Here is a 16,892-nt window from a genome sequence, read left to right on the forward strand (position 1 = left end):
GGGTCTTGTTATAACTACCTATGTCACTCTGGGATAAGTTGAAGCCTGTGAATAACTTTTCATAGTTTCTAGAGCATTAAAACCACTTCTATTAAACAACTTATGTGATGTCTTCCTTTGATTCTTCTTTATGCACAGTGGATGCTCTTTAACCTTGCATTCTCCCTACTAGCAGCTTGCACCCAGTATCACGAAGAAATGCCATTTCTGTTGTCGAACTGGATATCAATATGCTCCTCGTGCAAAAACGTCCCCCTACATGTCTAGAGAAGTGTTGGAGACATGGCCCCAGTGGTAGATCACCAGAAAATGAGCAAAAACAAGGGTCAGACAGTGTTTGAGTCTTTGTCTTGGACAGAAGAAAAGGAAAGAAAAAGAGGGGAGAGAGAGAGAGAGGAAGGAAAGAAGGGAGGGAGGAAGAAAGGAAGGAAGGAAGGAAGGAAGGAAGGAGGGAGGCAGAGAGGGAGGAAGGGAGGGAGAGAGGGAGGGAAGGAGGGAGGGAGAGAGGTAGGTAAGGAGGGAGGGAGGAAAGGAAGGAAGGAATGAAGAAATATCTAAACGATTAATCTTGCTTACTTACTGAGACATGCAATCTTTAGTCTAGATTTTTAACCTAGAGGCCATACATGCCATCATCAAAGTTACCTGTTAAACTGAGGTCTCACACTGTAAAACAGTCCTGAGGGTCAGAGGCTGTCCAGAGCAGTCCTCTACAGTGGTCCTCTACAAGAACCTCAGCCCCGGGTTTTCCCAAATCTTACAAAAAGCATGCATTCTTGACTGCCAAGCTCCTGAAGATTCAAAGTCACTTCTTTATAAGAAAGGGTGGACTTGTGGGAAATTAATTTTCCCAACTAATACAGCCTCTTTTAAGCCTCTACTTGGGTAGCACAATGTTTTAGATACTTTGTTAGCCATGGAGTGAGAAAGATATGCAAAGAATGGGTCCTTTATTGGAAACATTAAATATCTTTGGAGATGGAAAATATAGAGAAAGAGCATGCTATCAGAGAATTCTTAGATTAAGGTTTCAATGATTAAAAATTATCCTTTGTTAAGCAGGGCAAATACAAAGAGTAGAGATGTGTGTAAAGGCTAAAAAATGTTCCAGTTTCTCTTTAAGGACATTAATACAGAGTATCTTGATTAAAAGACACATTGGCATCAAGGAGAGAGGGAGAGATTTAACACTTAGAAAAGGAGCAAGTTCAAATAAGTTTGTGGCAGACTGTATGGATGAGTTAGAGTGAAAAGGATTGAAAAGTCAGGAAATCATGTCAAGAATAGAATGCCATCGTTTGGATGCCAACATTAAGTCAATTTTGAAAATGTGACATTGTCTTTAAGACAACAAATAAGCAACCAAATGCTCGTTGCTAAATAAACTTGATACAGGAGAGCACAACGCAGTTAAGACCATTTTTATGCTTTCCTCTACTTTATTCATATTAAGAAAGTCACATCACACTTCAGAGAAGAGCACTTCACCATGGTGCAGCTTAATCATGCGCGCCTTCTGCTCTCATGGAGTTTTGCCCACAACAACTCATGCTATCAATGCCACACAGCTGTCACTCACCTGCCCTTGACCCCTTGGGAAATCAAGAACTCACATTGATGCTAGCCAAAGTAAAGCAGGGTCTGGAGATGGGTTGATGTAACCCCATCCTCTCTATGACAAGGACTATCTATCGCTTGCTCTGGGTTAAATGCTGTAACGGAGCAACAGATCCGGCTGTATAGTATTGGGTAACAAGAAAGTTAGCATGGAAGCCAAGTTGTCATCGGTGCCCTCATGTTCAAATGACAGGGGAGGCTCACAAGCTCACTGGAGGGAATAAGTGAATCTCCTCGAAAAGGCATGAGCTTAAAACCTATTGGTGAGGACTCAGCCACTGGATGGTATTGTGTTTAGAAAGAATCAATTCACAGAAGGCATATGCCTTTGGGAGGGGTGGATCTCTGCTTACTGAGACAATTCAAATCATTCTTTCTTATGTTTGTTGTTACTTGTTTTAACTTGCTGGGTTTTTGGTTTTCTTCTCTTCTTTGGCACTGGGGATTGAACCCAGGATGTTGTCATCAGTAGGCAAGTGCTTTGCCACTGAGCTACACATTCCAGACGTCAGGTAGTTCTTTGGAAATGCAAGTGATGTTACATCAAAGTGCACATCCATCTAAACTTAACCTAGCACTGGGGGCTCACGCCTAGAACCTGAGCTACTCAAGAGGCTGAGATCTGAGGACTGTGACGTGAAGCCAGCCTAGGCAGGAAAGTATGTGAGACTCTTATCTCCAATTAACCACCAAAAAGCCAGGAGTGGAACTGTAGCTCAAGTGGTAGAATGCTAACTTTGAGCAAAAATGCTCAGGGACAGTACCCAGGCCCTGAGTACGAGCCTCAGTATTAGCATATATACACAAAAAAATTAGTTACTAGGAAGAACTCAAGGGTCCCACATCAACACCCACATCAATGACTCTTCTTCTAAAACTTGAGCACAGCTGGGCTTTTGGTGTTGGCTCTAATAGTGCCTGAGATTCCCCAGGAGGCTTGAGGAGGTGAAGAAACTGTCCCCATCCTGCCACAGAACCCAGTGTCACCCTCCTGTGGTCAACCCAATGTCCCCAACTTTCAGACAGCGACATTCCACACACACACACACACACAAATGTGTGAGGGCACAAGTATTCCTGCTGCTTTGGAAATGCCATGCTGTCAGCTAAAGGGCAAATGCAATTTACTAACAAGAGGCCTGATTCTTAGAAGTTGTCAAGGAGGAGACTGCCTTCATCCCCTCTTCCTTAGAACATTTACTTTAGAAGTTTCCATGTGCATACCCTCTCTGCTCTTTCTCCCCATCTCTCCTTTTCCTTTTCCCTTCTCTCCTCTGCATTTGAATCTGTAGATTGCAGTGGATAGACTAGACATTTGAACAATCCTCCCAAACCCATCTCAAAATATCAAACAGGAAAGAAAGAAAAAACTACCAACTTAATTTATCCGAATAAATAAATCAGATAAATCAGTGTTATTCCTAAGACCAAAGCCAGATAAAATTGCTAAAACAAACAAGACAAACAACAAGAAAATGTCAAGGCAATGTCTTTGATGGACATAGATGTAGAAATGCTCAGTAAAAAAAAAAAAAAAGAGCAACCTTAGCAGAATACTCTATGATCAAGGAGTCTCTGTCCCTGGGGTGCAAACTTTTACCTATGTGAAGTCTTCAGTTTGTTAAACCACACTAAAAGAATGGAGGATAAAAACCACGGGGTGGGTGGAGGTAGGGGGAAAGCAGGGATGGTAAGGGAAAACAAAGGAGGAGGCAACAATGCTTGATAAGAAATGTATTCATTACCTTGCTCATGTAATTGTAACCCCTCTGTACAGTATTTTCACAATAAAAACTTATTAATTAAAAAACCATGGGCCTTCTCATATGATATAGGAAAAGCATTTGACAAAATTCAAACTCTTATGCTAAAGAGCATTCAACAAACTGGGAATGGAAAGACTACCTGAACACACTAAAAGTCATATCTGGCAAGGTGAAGAAGCCAGCATCACGTTTAATAGTGAAAACCCAAGAAGACAAGAACGCAGGCTTTCTCCAATACCCAGAGAAGAAACTGAGAAAACAATCTCCTTACAACATCATAAAAAATAGAATACTTTGAAATAAACTTAGCCACATAAACGCATGTGTAAAAAAGTAAAACAACTACCAACATTTCTCACAGTAATTAAAGATGACACATAAATGCAGCTATTTTCTCCTTTCCATGTATCTACAATTGATATTCTCCTTGTTGATCAAACAAAGCTTCAGACATGTACTTAGCTGGTTTAGCTGTGGCCAGTCATTTATACGTTCATGCAATTACTATAGAATGAAGAATGGCTGAAATATCAACCTCCAGCATGAAACTAGCTGGGTGTGCTTTTTGTGGAATACAGACCATGAATGGGCAAAGTGTCTGCAGATACAGAATCTGAAGACAGAATTTGTTGTGCTTTGGATCTAAAATATACCCCCAAAGGCTCACGAGTTAAGGGTTTGATTCTCAATGCAGCAGTGTTGGGGATGGGGCCATTATAAAGTGCTTAACCTACTGATGAGTTCATAGCTTCGTGAGCTACTGGGTAGTAGTAGACTCTTTAAGTGGAGCCCAAGTAGAGGAAAGAAGGGCCCCAGGGGACATGTCCTGTTTCCCATCCCCCAACCACTTCTTCTCTCCTTTTCTACCTCCAGGCCGACAGGAAGTGATCAGATTGTTCACCACATTTTTTTTTTAATTAAAGGAGTAGAAAAGTTACCTCCATTTTTTTTTGACTATGGAAAAAGACCTGGGATTGGCTGTTGTTGGTGGGGTATAGGAAGCAGGGGATTGTGGCTGCTGCTGTTATTATTATTGTTTCATTTTAAGAATGTGAGGTGTCTTCTGTGCTCTGTCATACCCTTCTACCATGATCCTGTACCTCAACAAAGGCCCAGGAAGGATGGAGTTAACAGACCACAGATTGAAACTTCTGAAATGGGCTGAAATATGTACTCAATAAAGGTCCGTGGGCTGAACCCAGTGAGACATGTGCCGAAAGGTAAGGATTTTAGGACACTGCAGATGGAAGACTCAAAGATTCGAACAGCTCACGTAGAGGTGTCAGGCATGGCTTGCGGGATACCATTTGCTTACATTGGAAATTACCCCTGGAGCTAGTTCAGAAGCGAGAGGAAGTTAGAGCAGATTTGATCCAACAGAGTCAAGTTCAACTTTATGCAGTAGCATGAGCTCATAGTATAGTCAATCCCAAGTTTTCCCCATTTCTGTCACTTTTGCTCAAGAATCGTATTCCACTTGCAAAGTAACTTTTCCACACCATATGATTATCTGAGATTATGCTGATTGCTAAAAGCCTTTGAAAAGGAGAGATGAGGTCCTGTTCTTTTTGTTTGTTTGGTCGGTTGTGAGGCTTGAACTCTGGGCCTGGGCGCTGTCCCTCGGCTCTTCAGCTCAAGGCAAGAGCTCTACCACTTGAGCCACAGCGCCATTTCCAGTTTTCTGGTGGCTAATTGGAGATAAGAGTTTCATTGACTTTCCTGCCCAGGCTGGATCCTCAGATCTCAGCCTCCTGAGTAGCTAGGATTATAAGTGTGAGCCACTGGCACCTGGCAAGGTCTTGTTCTTGAGATGCGAAGAGGTTGGTTGTCCTTACTTTCTTGAACGAGCTGGTAGAGGAGACCAATAGCAGGGGTGACACACTCTGTGATGTAAGAAACTGGTTTCCAGACTTTTGATCTCATTGTCTTTTATGTCATGTGGGTTTCCATAGTTTCTGTCCTCTGAAGCAAGGACTACAATGTTAACCATAGGCCTGAGCAGATCGGAAGGGATAAAGAACCACAGCTTCTCCCACTGTCTGGTCTGATAAGACAGATGCCCTGAAAGAGGCAAGATGGCATGCGCAATGACAGTCCTGTGCAGGAATGTTTGTTCCCTCCTCCCCTGCTCCTGACTCAGCCTGGAACAAATCAGACAGGACCCTTTTCGATTCTTTAACAAATCTTCCCAGATATCTCAAAGTTAAAGCACATATCTCCCACTTAGACTCCAAGACTCATGAAAGTAAATATTGTATAACCAACTTAATAGTTATTTACATGCTTGGGGCAGATTAAAATCTATATATGAAAGAAGTTTTTAGCTATTAAAAAATTTGCTCACATGACACATCCTCGTTATAGATATTGGTTGACTCATAAAAAAAAAAGCCTGGAAGGAAACACAAGCTCCATTTTTGAAATTCTCCCATGCTACTTTGTTACTCATTCTAACTACCCCACTATTTCCAAAGTTCCAGTTCCAAACTTTATTAAGGGACATTTTGCACTTAGCAATTCTTTTTTTTAAAAAAAAGCATAATTATTTCAAGTAATAAGGAAATTGATAACATATTTGGGCTTTGTAAGCAGATGGCATTGTTTCACAGAGAACTAGTATTCAAAGAATCATCTTGTTACTAGGGAGTCAAAGAGCATGGAATAGTAATCATGATGTCATTTGTGCTAGTACCAGGAAACTAATAGAAAGGATTGCCTTCACTTATAATCATAAGAAAAAGACACTGATGTCCTTGAAGAAGATACTTCAGTAATAGTATCATTATGGAGTAGAAAAACATTCATCCTTCTTCAAGTATTTTCAGTGATCTCAAATAAGTTTTAGAATAGAGGATGTATATAGTGACTTCTATTTTAGAGCTGGTCATAGCTGCTAACATTCTGTAGCAGTCTGCTAGATTATGAAATGTTCTCAATGTCTTTCTTATAATTACAACTGATGTAGGTCATGCCACTCCTGTTTTCCCCAATTTGCTGTCAAAGATACTGGGGACCCAGGTATTAGTCCCGTGGATGGTCCCTCACCTCCTTTTGTAACTGTGAGGATATCTGCAGAACCTCATGTTTAATTTCCAGCAACCACACAAAGCAAAACAGAACCAGAATTTAGACCACTTCTGATTGATTTGCAGAAAGGTTAGCTGAAGAAAGGTTATTAGAAACCCCAAGTGATTTCTCAGGACTGGTTGGAAGATGAAATAATCATTCCAAGTGTGAATGCCCAGTTTGCCAAATGTTAATCCTCAGGCAGAGTTCCCTTTGGTGTCCAGCTATTGTTATTTCGATCTCAGTGTCTCTGAAGTATACCAACAGTACCCAAAAACTCTTCTTCCCACAGTCTCCAGACAAAGGCTTGGAAATGGCAAAGTCTGAAACTTAACATGATCTGGGTGCTGGTGGCTCATACCTGTAATTCTAGCTACTCAGGGTCATGGTTCAAAGCCAGCCTGAGCAGGAAAATCTATGAGACTATTACCTCCAATTAACCATCAGAAAATCAGAAGTGGTGTTGTGGCTGCAAGTGGTAGAGCAAAAGAGCTCAGATACCCTTCCCAGGTCCCAAGTTCAAGCCCCATGACTGACAAAAAATATGAAATATTTCTCCTATCTGTCTCTCTTAGTGCAGATGGTGTCTGCCCTTTGCAGAAGGTTGTAGTCAGTCAGTTGATGGGCAAATCATACATGTATATTCTAAATTCTCATGCAACTATTAAGCCTGCCCTACTAATCTCTTAGCCAATACTTATTTGTTGTTTAAATATCTACCAAAAATTTAGGCAATTGATAGAAGATGTATAAATTGTTAAGAGAGGGCTGGGAAGGTGGCTCAGTGGTTGAGTTCTTGCCTCACATGCATGAGGCCCTGGGTTTGATTCCTCAGCACCACATAAGCAGAAAAAGCTGGAAGTGGCACTGTGGCTCAAGTAGTAGAGCGCTAGCCTTGAGCTGAAGAGCTGAGGGACAGCGCCCAGGCCCAGAGTTCAGGCCCCACAACCAACACACAAAAAATTGTTAAAAAGAACCAAAATAACATATTTGTGAAAACATTTGGCATTCTCTAAATGCCTAAGCATCTTTTAAATATACTCTTCTCTCACAGAATTTATCCTCCTTGAACAAATAAAACGCCACAATATTAATACTAATAACTGCTACCATGTTACTAGTAATTCTCATTCTTACCACACTATTATTTATGACTGATAGTGACAATTATGTAACAGTTTAACTTACAAACTACTAGGTAGACCAATACTCCTGTTTTCAGCTATTAAAATAGAAACCAGAAGGAACTAGGTGGTCGCAATCCTCAAGTATAACTTAATCTCTTCAGAGTACAGGTCAAGGCCTTGCTTGGATCTGTGGAGTAAATTCAGTCTTTTCATTGTCGCTTTCATAAAGAGTGCATGCTACACCTTGAAAACATAGTTGATTTCTTGCGTATTGATTATAAGGCTCCATTGCTGTTGACCTGTGTTTACATGAAAGCCTTGGGGGAAGATGAAGGAGGAAAGGAGTGGGGACGTGGGAGGTGAAGCAGGTGAAGCTTCCTTAGAAAGTGTGCTTGCACCTGCAAGGAGGTGGAAGGGTGAAAGCCGGATGGAGTTACGCGGACGGACAAAATGGAAGAGTAAGTGTGCACAGAGGAAATGCGAGGAAGACTGCAGTTACCATACCTCTGCAGTGCAACAAGCAGGCCTGGAAAACAGAAACATTCATCCTGCTCATCTTCTGCTTCTGAGTCCAGCCTCTGAACCCAGCTTTCCCCGCAGACCTCATCTTGGAGTCAAGCATGGAACCCAGTGTCTGGCCAACTCTAAAGATTTACATGACCTGTCTACTATTAGTGGAAGTGTAGAGGGAAGAGAAAGATTTCTGTGGGAAGAACATGGCCTGAGTGGGGACAGGGAAAAAAAAAAGGAAACAGTCATACTTTATGAAGTGATGGAGGCCTACAATCACTGGTGTGTGGGTGTGTGGGTGTGTGTGCGCGCGCGCGCGCGCGCACCAGTGCTGGGACTTGAACTTGGGGTCTAGGCACTATCTCTTGGCTACTTTGATCAAGGCTGGTGCTGTACCACTTGAAGCCACAGCTTCACTTCTGGCTTTTTACTGGTTAATTGGAGATAAGAGTTTCCCACCCATTTCCTGCCGGGGCTGGCTTTGAACCACAATCTGTAGATCTCACCCTCCTGAGTAGCTAGGATTATAGATGTGAGCCTACAAAACATGAAAGGCCTTCAATAGGAGATCTGTCTCTTCTTCACCCAACACATTCTTATACATACAAACAGACAGACATACACACACACACAACAAAACACAACACGCACACACACATACACACACACACACACACAATACAACACAACCTTGCAGAGCAGAGTTTGTGGAACCTCCTTTTCCCTGGCTGCTGTTGCAAGGTGGATAACCCACCAACCCCTCTCCATCAACTCTCTGAGCTTTGGTCCCTTGCTTGAGCTCACTTTTCTTCATCTCCTCTGTTCTCTCCTTCTGGGACTCACCGTAACGTGTATCTGGTGCAACCTAACATGTTAGGTATTTGTACAAATTCAAGTTTCTGTTACATGCCCTAAACTTCTTTTGGGTTCTCTATTTTTACTACTGGTAATTAGCCACTCTTTGCAACATACACACAACATACACATCCCTACACACATTCACACATGCCTATACACACATACACACTATACACATATATACTTATATATTTCTGCATACCTACACACCCCTAAGCACTTTGCACAAATGCACACACCTACGTATCAATACCACAACACAAATGCATGCATCCTCCCACACACATCCTACACACACCACAACATGAATGTGTATGTTCATATTTGTACATGTAGACAAATGTACACCAAGGGAAGCCGCAAAGGCTCACACCCTGCCTTGTTCTATGCCCTGACTCTCCTCTTTGTCATCTTGATCTAAATGTGACCCATTTGACGCACTGGCTGATTTTACAGCTCCGTTGAGTAGCATTTTTTAAGGCTCATTACTGGGCCTAAAGTGATTTGCATCGCCTCCTACTCTGAAATATAAGCTTTTTAAAAATAAAGTCCCTCTATAAATAGGACCGCTCTGGAATTACACGTGGCACATAATTAAGTGGTACACATTTAAGCACTCAGCTGTTCCATAATTCTGCAGGACTTCATGCTGCTGCACTAAATTCAGCAACTACACTGCCCTTATTCTGGGCAACCACCACACAGGCTAGGGAAGAAGATAGTGGTGGATTGCATTCATCTGGGTGTGGTATGAATGAACCATTTCTAGGGGCAAAGGGCTCCACACCAAAGGATGCTTTTTTTCTTGCTTCCACTCCAAATCCCTGAGAGACATCAGCGTCTAGAATCTCCATGGCCTGCTGCCCTCTGATGACCTGAGCTGACCTTTCCTCCTGCTTTCCAAAGAAGCCCCCCGGGCACCTGTGGAACAGCATCCGCTCTTGCAGTTTCTTCCTGGGCAGAAAATATGCACATGGGGATATTTGTTTGGTGGTTACTGTTTTGTTGTCTTTTGGTTTATCTTTGGCAAGTCCAGGAACTACAGAAGAGCAAATAACAGAGAGAAGAAAAAAGAGGTCTAAAGTCTCTTACCTGTTCCAAGCCTGCAGCTCCCCCAGCCCCTGCTGAGCGCCAGCCCCAGTTACTTTAGTAGGCTCCAGTGTGATTGCATCAGTATTGAAAGGGCAGGAGAAGGGGATGACAGAGGGAGAGCTGAGAGGTAATCTCTTCTGAAAGAGGCCAGACGGTATCTCCTTTCCTTCTTCAATTACTAATTGCTCTGGGCTCTGGGACTGGGTGTCAAGGCTTCAAGCAAGCCTTCTGTAAGGCAAGAACTGGGGTACAAAATAAAGGAAGAAATTACTCTTTATTAGCATACACTGATCTGTTAAATGGCAAAAAAATTCAATGCATAACCTAAAAAATGAGAAATGTGAGAGAAGGGGTAAAAGGGGGAGAATGTTGAAAGGGAACACATTAATCAAGACGATCTGTTTTCATAAATTGCTTTGTTGAATGCAATGCCTTTCTACACCAACTTAAAGATAACAACATGACTATGTTAAAAATGAATGATAGAATATGTGGGTAGGGATGAGAGGGAAAAACTGGGAGAGAGCTAGGGAAAGGGGGGATACTGTTCAAAAAGAAATGTACTCATTATCTGACCTATGTAACTGTAACCCCTCTGTATATCACCATTGCAACAATAATATATATAAATATTTAATGAAAAAGAAACAGCAAATGAACAGCCTCATAAAAAGATAATAACATTTAAAATAAAGAAGAAAGAGAGAAAAGAGAGGAAAAGGAACGCAGAGGTGGTGTGTATATGTTGAGGAAAAGATAATAACGTGAGGAAAAATAGAAAGTTGATGAAAAAATTAAAAATGGAAAAGTAGAATAGAAAAAACAATAGCCAAGCGCCAATGGCTCATGCCTGTAAGTGTAACTATTCAAGGGGCTGAGATGTGAGGATTACCATTTGAAGCCAGGTCAGGCAGGAAAAGTCCATGGGGCTCTAATCTCCAATTAACCACAAAAAACTGGAAGTGAATTCAAGTGATTGAGTGCTAGCCTTGAGCAAAAGAGCTCAAAGACAGTACCTGGGCCCTGAGTTCAAGCCCCAGAACTGACAATAAATATATAAATAAATAGATAAATAGATAGATAAGCAAGCTGGGTGCTGGTGGGTCACACCTGTCATCCTAGCCACTAGGCTGGGATCTGAGGATCACGGTGCAAAGCCAGCTGGGGCAGGAAAGTCTGTGAGACTCTTATCTCCAAATAACCACCAGAAAACCAGAAGTGGTGCTGTGGTTCAAGTGGCATGATGCTTGCCTTGAGCTGAAGATCTCATGAGCTGAAGATCTCAGGGACAGCGCCCAAGCCTAGAGTTCAAGCTCCACGACTGACAAAATAATAATAAAATTGTATTGACCAGATAGTTGTCCAATCTGCTGAAACGAAGACCTTGACCTTGCTTGCTAAACCAAGAGAAGGGAAAAAGTGGACGTGTTGGCTTTGTCAACAGCGCTGACTTGGGATCATCGTAGGAAGCTCCTTGCTGTGATCAAGGTCCTTGATCAAGAATGAGAAATAACTATATATATATATATATTGCTGTAGAAAAAAATATAGCAAGTTCTGTCCTCAAGATGGACACAAGGCTGCAAAAAAAGTTAGAGAGCACTTAATGCAATCTCTTAATGGAAGAATACTCTCCAAACGTTCAGCGACATAACTCTGCTTCTTTTTTTGCATATGTCATAGAGCAAGGGAGTTACCTCACAAAAGGTGCTGCATGGGCCTACTGTCACAGAAAAATGAAGGGATAGAAGCAAAACAAATAGGAAAGGAGAGAGAGGAAGCAATGACTAGCATGAGAAAGCATGCATGAATGGAAAAAAGATTATTTTTGAAAGGATGCCAATATTATGACTCTGGAAACAAAAATAAAAACAAAAAACCAGAAAAACTAGAAATGAAAGGATGATATAGAAAAAAATATCCACCCAGGGAAAGAGACACGGGGAAGAATATCTGTCATCTAATAGTGCCTTCTAATTTTATTGTCATATTTCTCTGATGACTTCTTTCCTGTCTTCTGCAAAATGGAAGTTTATTGTTTGGTAGCTGCTTAATTGTCTTTATTGCATCATAATTCTGAAAGCATTCTTTTTCTCTTATTTTCCAAATGCAGTTACCATCTCCATCTCCGTAGCCCAGCTCTGGATGTAAAAATGATGAGGTTAAATTTGTGATTCTTCTGTCTTACATGGTCATTACACGGTTGGAGATACAGTAATTGCTTTTTTGTTTTTTGAGTTGTTAGTGTTTTGGTGCTATAAATAAACTGGATGTTCCGTAGTTGTTCATAAGCAACTTCCATATGGGGTCCAAAATTATAGTCATTTTGACTTGATGCATAAATATGCATTGCCAACTTCTGAAATCTATTTCAAAGGGAGATGTTATCTACTGTTAATGTGTCCCTAGCCACACGTTCCTGAATTTCAACAGAATTTCAAAAATCCTATTCATTAGTATTTCTGTATAGAGTACAGAAATTTATAGAAATATTATTTTTGCTTACTTACTCATACAAAAGATTAAGATAAAGGTGAAAATAATAGCTATGCTAAAGTGATTTTAAAAATTTGTAGGGTTTTTTCTTTAAAATAAATTTTGGTTTTTCTATCTATCAGAAATCTTTGAGCTAAAGATATATATTCATAATCACATCTATACATCTATACATACATGTACATATATATTCCTTTCTATCTTGAATGGACTATTAGACATAAAAATTATACAGAAAGTTTGTATGCATTTGAATATTGTCTGCGATTTTTAAAAATATTTCCTAGTTACTTTCATAATAGAAATTTTCATCACTAGTTGGGTTTTGCTGAGACTAGGGTACTAGGATTTGGAATCAGAGCTTTGTGCCTTCTAGGTAAGCACCCGACCACTTAAGCCACAACTCCGATCTTCATTATTACATTAGTTTTTTATAGTTGTTATTGATACTTGTTTTGGTTTTCATTCGGAGGGTTTGTTTTGTGGTTGGTAGTATTGGTTGTGGGTTTGGTTTTGTGTGTGTGTGTGTGTGTGTGTGTGTGTGTGTGTGCGCGCGCGCGCGCGCGCATACCAGTACTTGGGCTTGAATTCTGAGCCCCATCTCTCACCTTTTTGCTCAAGGCTGACTCTCTGCCCCTGAGCCACACCTCCACTTCTGGCTTTTTACTGGTTAATTGGAGATATGCGTCTCCTGGACTTTTCTGTCCAGGCTGACTTCATACTGCGATCCTCAGATCTCAGCCTCCTGAGGGGCATCACAGGCAAGAGCCACTGGCTCCCAGCTCAACATTGGTTTCTAATTTTAGACTTCATCATGTAAAACAAAGCATATTGAAAAAAATTAAGATTAAATCCTATTCCAATGTTAATTTGAAACCTAAAAGGAGAAAAAAATTCTCCCTACCAAATCATAGTAAACAGCAATGACAGTTGTCCCTTTCAAAAGGTGTAAGTAACTCACATGAATGCTAACGCTCTGTCATGTAGTCCTCAGACTGAGCTAGACATCTCTGATCATTTTGGGGATAGTCCCTAAGGCTTTATCCCTTTTAAACACTGAAAATTTTTCAGGTTAGACAACTTCATACTACTGGCAACTATTCTTTTTCAATAACAATGACCAAAAGCAAGTAAAAGTCAGCCTTTCCCACCTAGACTTGATATCTTTTCCTTTTGTTACCTTTTAAAAATTTCTGATACCTCTAAACTGGAGCTGTAAATTAAGGAATGGATCATGACTACTAGAAGAATAAGATTAACTCACTTTACTATGGATGGATTTTGCTATTAACAGTAGAGCTAAGTTGAAAGAGAGACCTCTCTTTCTACTTCTCTCTTCCAATTTTCTCTCTCTGATCCTTTTTCCAAGTTTTTGCAAGATGTCTTTCTGCTGGGCAAGCTTTGGTGTCTTTATCTATTTGGCCTGTGATGTTGTTCAGTTTCTTAATCTCACTGGTTTTCCTTGACTTCAAATAAGACTACAGGCTATGCATTAGTCAACTTGGTGTGGTTTTCCCTGCGTAGACCATACTTTCTAGCTGTGCTTTCATGGTGTAGAAGACATAAGGGTCTCTTTTACCAAGGCAGTGCTCCTGTTCGTGAGAACTCTACCTTCATAAACTAATGACCTCCCCAATGGGCCTTTTTGTCTTATGCCATCTTATTGGAAGTTAGGATTGCCACATATAAGTTAGGTGGAGGGAAAAAGGGTACTTAAACATTCAGACTATAGAAGAGGTGTTCAGGAAATTGAAACGCCCTATTTCTTTTTACAAGCCCAAAGAACTTCCCAGTTAGCCTGCCTGGTATTGACTGACACTGCTCAATCTTTGTTAGTTTTGAGATGAGCAGAGCTCCGACCACCCCCCCCCAGCTCATTTGACACCTGCAATGTCTTTCACTGGATCTGGGTGCAGCCCAATCACTCTGGATTCTATGTCAGGAAATTACACCCGATAGAGGTTTTGCATGCATGCTACCCATCAGGCAGTGGGCACACAACGAAGAAAAAGGCCTTTTGGGTGTGTCAGATGCCACACATCAGATGCCTTGGAAGAGGCCCTCATGAAGTTGTGTCTCCTTAACTTCAATCCCAATGAGGAAGAAATGATTGCATTCCAGCAAAGAAGACATCTATCTTTCAAAAGCAACTACATGAACATCAACCAGCATCTGACTATAGAGCTAATTTCTAAACCTAATTGATATTAGAAAGCTACAGATAAATATTTACAGTCATGCAGAAATACCCAGGCTATTTTACTAAATAAAGAGAACAGACTGTAAAATAATTTGTGAACAGCATTTTAGAGGGAAGCATATATTTGAATGTATAAATATATGTGATATTAGAGTCTAACATCTGATATTAAAGTTATAAATTTATTTTTATTGTTAGATAGGCACTAGTGGCTCACATTTATAATTCTAGCCACTCAGGAGACTGAGCTCTGGAGAATCGTGGTTCAAAATCAATCCAGGCAGAAATGTCTAGGAGACTCCATTTCCAGGTAACCAGCAAAATACTGGGCTGGCGGTGTGGCTCAAGTGGTAGAGTACCAGCTGTGAGCAAGAAAGCTAAGAAGGGAGTGTGGAGGAGGCTCTCATTTTCAAAGAAATGAAAGTAAACCTATCTGTAGCAACTACATGGTTTCCTTCATCAGGTGAGAAGAAAAGTGTCTCTAATCTCTATTTTAGGTTGAATGAAGTTATAGTCTGTTCAGTATCTTTTGTGACCAGGGATTATAAGACATTATAAAGAATTTCTTTCTCAAATGTAGCATCAGGAACATTTTGTAGACCTTCTGGCTTTTTATTTTTTGTTAAATTTCAGAGCACCAGATGGACATGTAAGCACAGTGTGTTAGAAACATTTACTCCTCCTACTCACGATGTGTACTGAGGGATGAGACTCCACAATTCCCCCTCAGTCTGTATCCTTATCAATGCCATCAGCAAATTCTCTCCAGCCACTCTCATTACAATGGCAGCCAAGCTACTGGCATTTAATTGGGATTGTCGAGACCCTAGTTTGGGTCCACTTGTACCTTTCTTGTATTTTCCACAATTTCTGGGTGTCATTGTCACCACTTTTCGCGCCTCTGTTTTGGCATGAAAACAGGACCTTGTTCACAAGATGCAGTTCTGTTAAAATTCTATGCTGCTGTACAGTGCCTTCTTTTACATCTTAATACAAAGTCATAGCCAAGATGGTAAGGAGATACCTTTTATTTATTTCATTCCAAAGGATGCATTGTTCTTTGAAACTAACTTGAAAGGAGGCTAGTATTTTCCCATGGCATTGTGTCGCTCCCATGCTCTCTTGTGAGCTGTGGCTGATACAAAGTTCCAGTTTGCACCTTCCCCTTGTGGATAAACCCAACAAGGGCGCTGATATGAGAAGTCAAGCAAGGGTTTAAGGAATGGAACTACATTTTTATGTTTTTACTGTAAATACTACCTGAGGGACTCCTGATGCTTTCTGTGGAATGTATTATACAGATGTTTGAGCATCTGAACTTGTCCTCTTCCCTTTTTTTTTTTAACACATTTTTGAATCCATGGAACTTCATGTATGGTGTGAGCTATCTATATATGTTAGGAGAATATCTTCTAGCCAGCCAGTCTCTGTACATCCTAACTCATTCAACCCCTTGGGACTCCATGGAGGAAGAGGGTTTTTAGCAGCCTCTGGTACTTTCCCAGAAGCCCTAGTTCAGTGATGGGGATGAGCAATAACTAGTCTGATTTTTCTCAAAGATACTTCTGGTGACCTATAGAACACACATTTATACCACGCACTCTACCCCATTCTGCATGTGTTTATAGAAAGAGCCAATCTTATTGGACATCCCCCCCAAGGAAAGACAGTCTGATTAAAGGTGCTAGAGAAATCAATACATTCACATGTTGGCATTCAAGGTTAATGACGGAAGCCCCTGAGTATAGATAGATGCAACGATTTAAGCTCGGCCACAAACAACCACATCACTGGCAAAACCATGCTAGAAATTGAGTGCACGAATGCTTTCAGAATTTCAGTCTTGGGTGAGTGCTGGCCATGGTGGCCTATGGCTGCAGTTCCAGCTGTATGGGAAGCAGAGATGGGAGGATCATGGTCGGAAGTTCACAAAGGCAAGAATGATTAGTGACATACGATTTCAATGAACAAGTTGGAGACCAGGTGTCAGTAATGGCTTAGTTAATAAGATTAGCTCCTCAGGAGGCTGAGGTGTGAGGATCATGATTCGAAGCCAGCCAGCCCAAACTGGAAAGTTCGTGATACTCCTAACTCCCATTAACCAGCAAAAGAGAAAGAGGAGAGAGAGAGAGAGAGAGAGAGAGAGAGAGAGAGAGAGAG

The sequence above is a fragment of the Dipodomys ordii genome, unplaced genomic scaffold (genome assembly GCF_000151885.1).
Source record: "Dipodomys ordii isolate 6190 unplaced genomic scaffold, Dord_2.0 Scaffold242, whole genome shotgun sequence".
Taxonomy (NCBI): Eukaryota; Metazoa; Chordata; class Mammalia; order Rodentia; family Heteromyidae; genus Dipodomys; species Dipodomys ordii.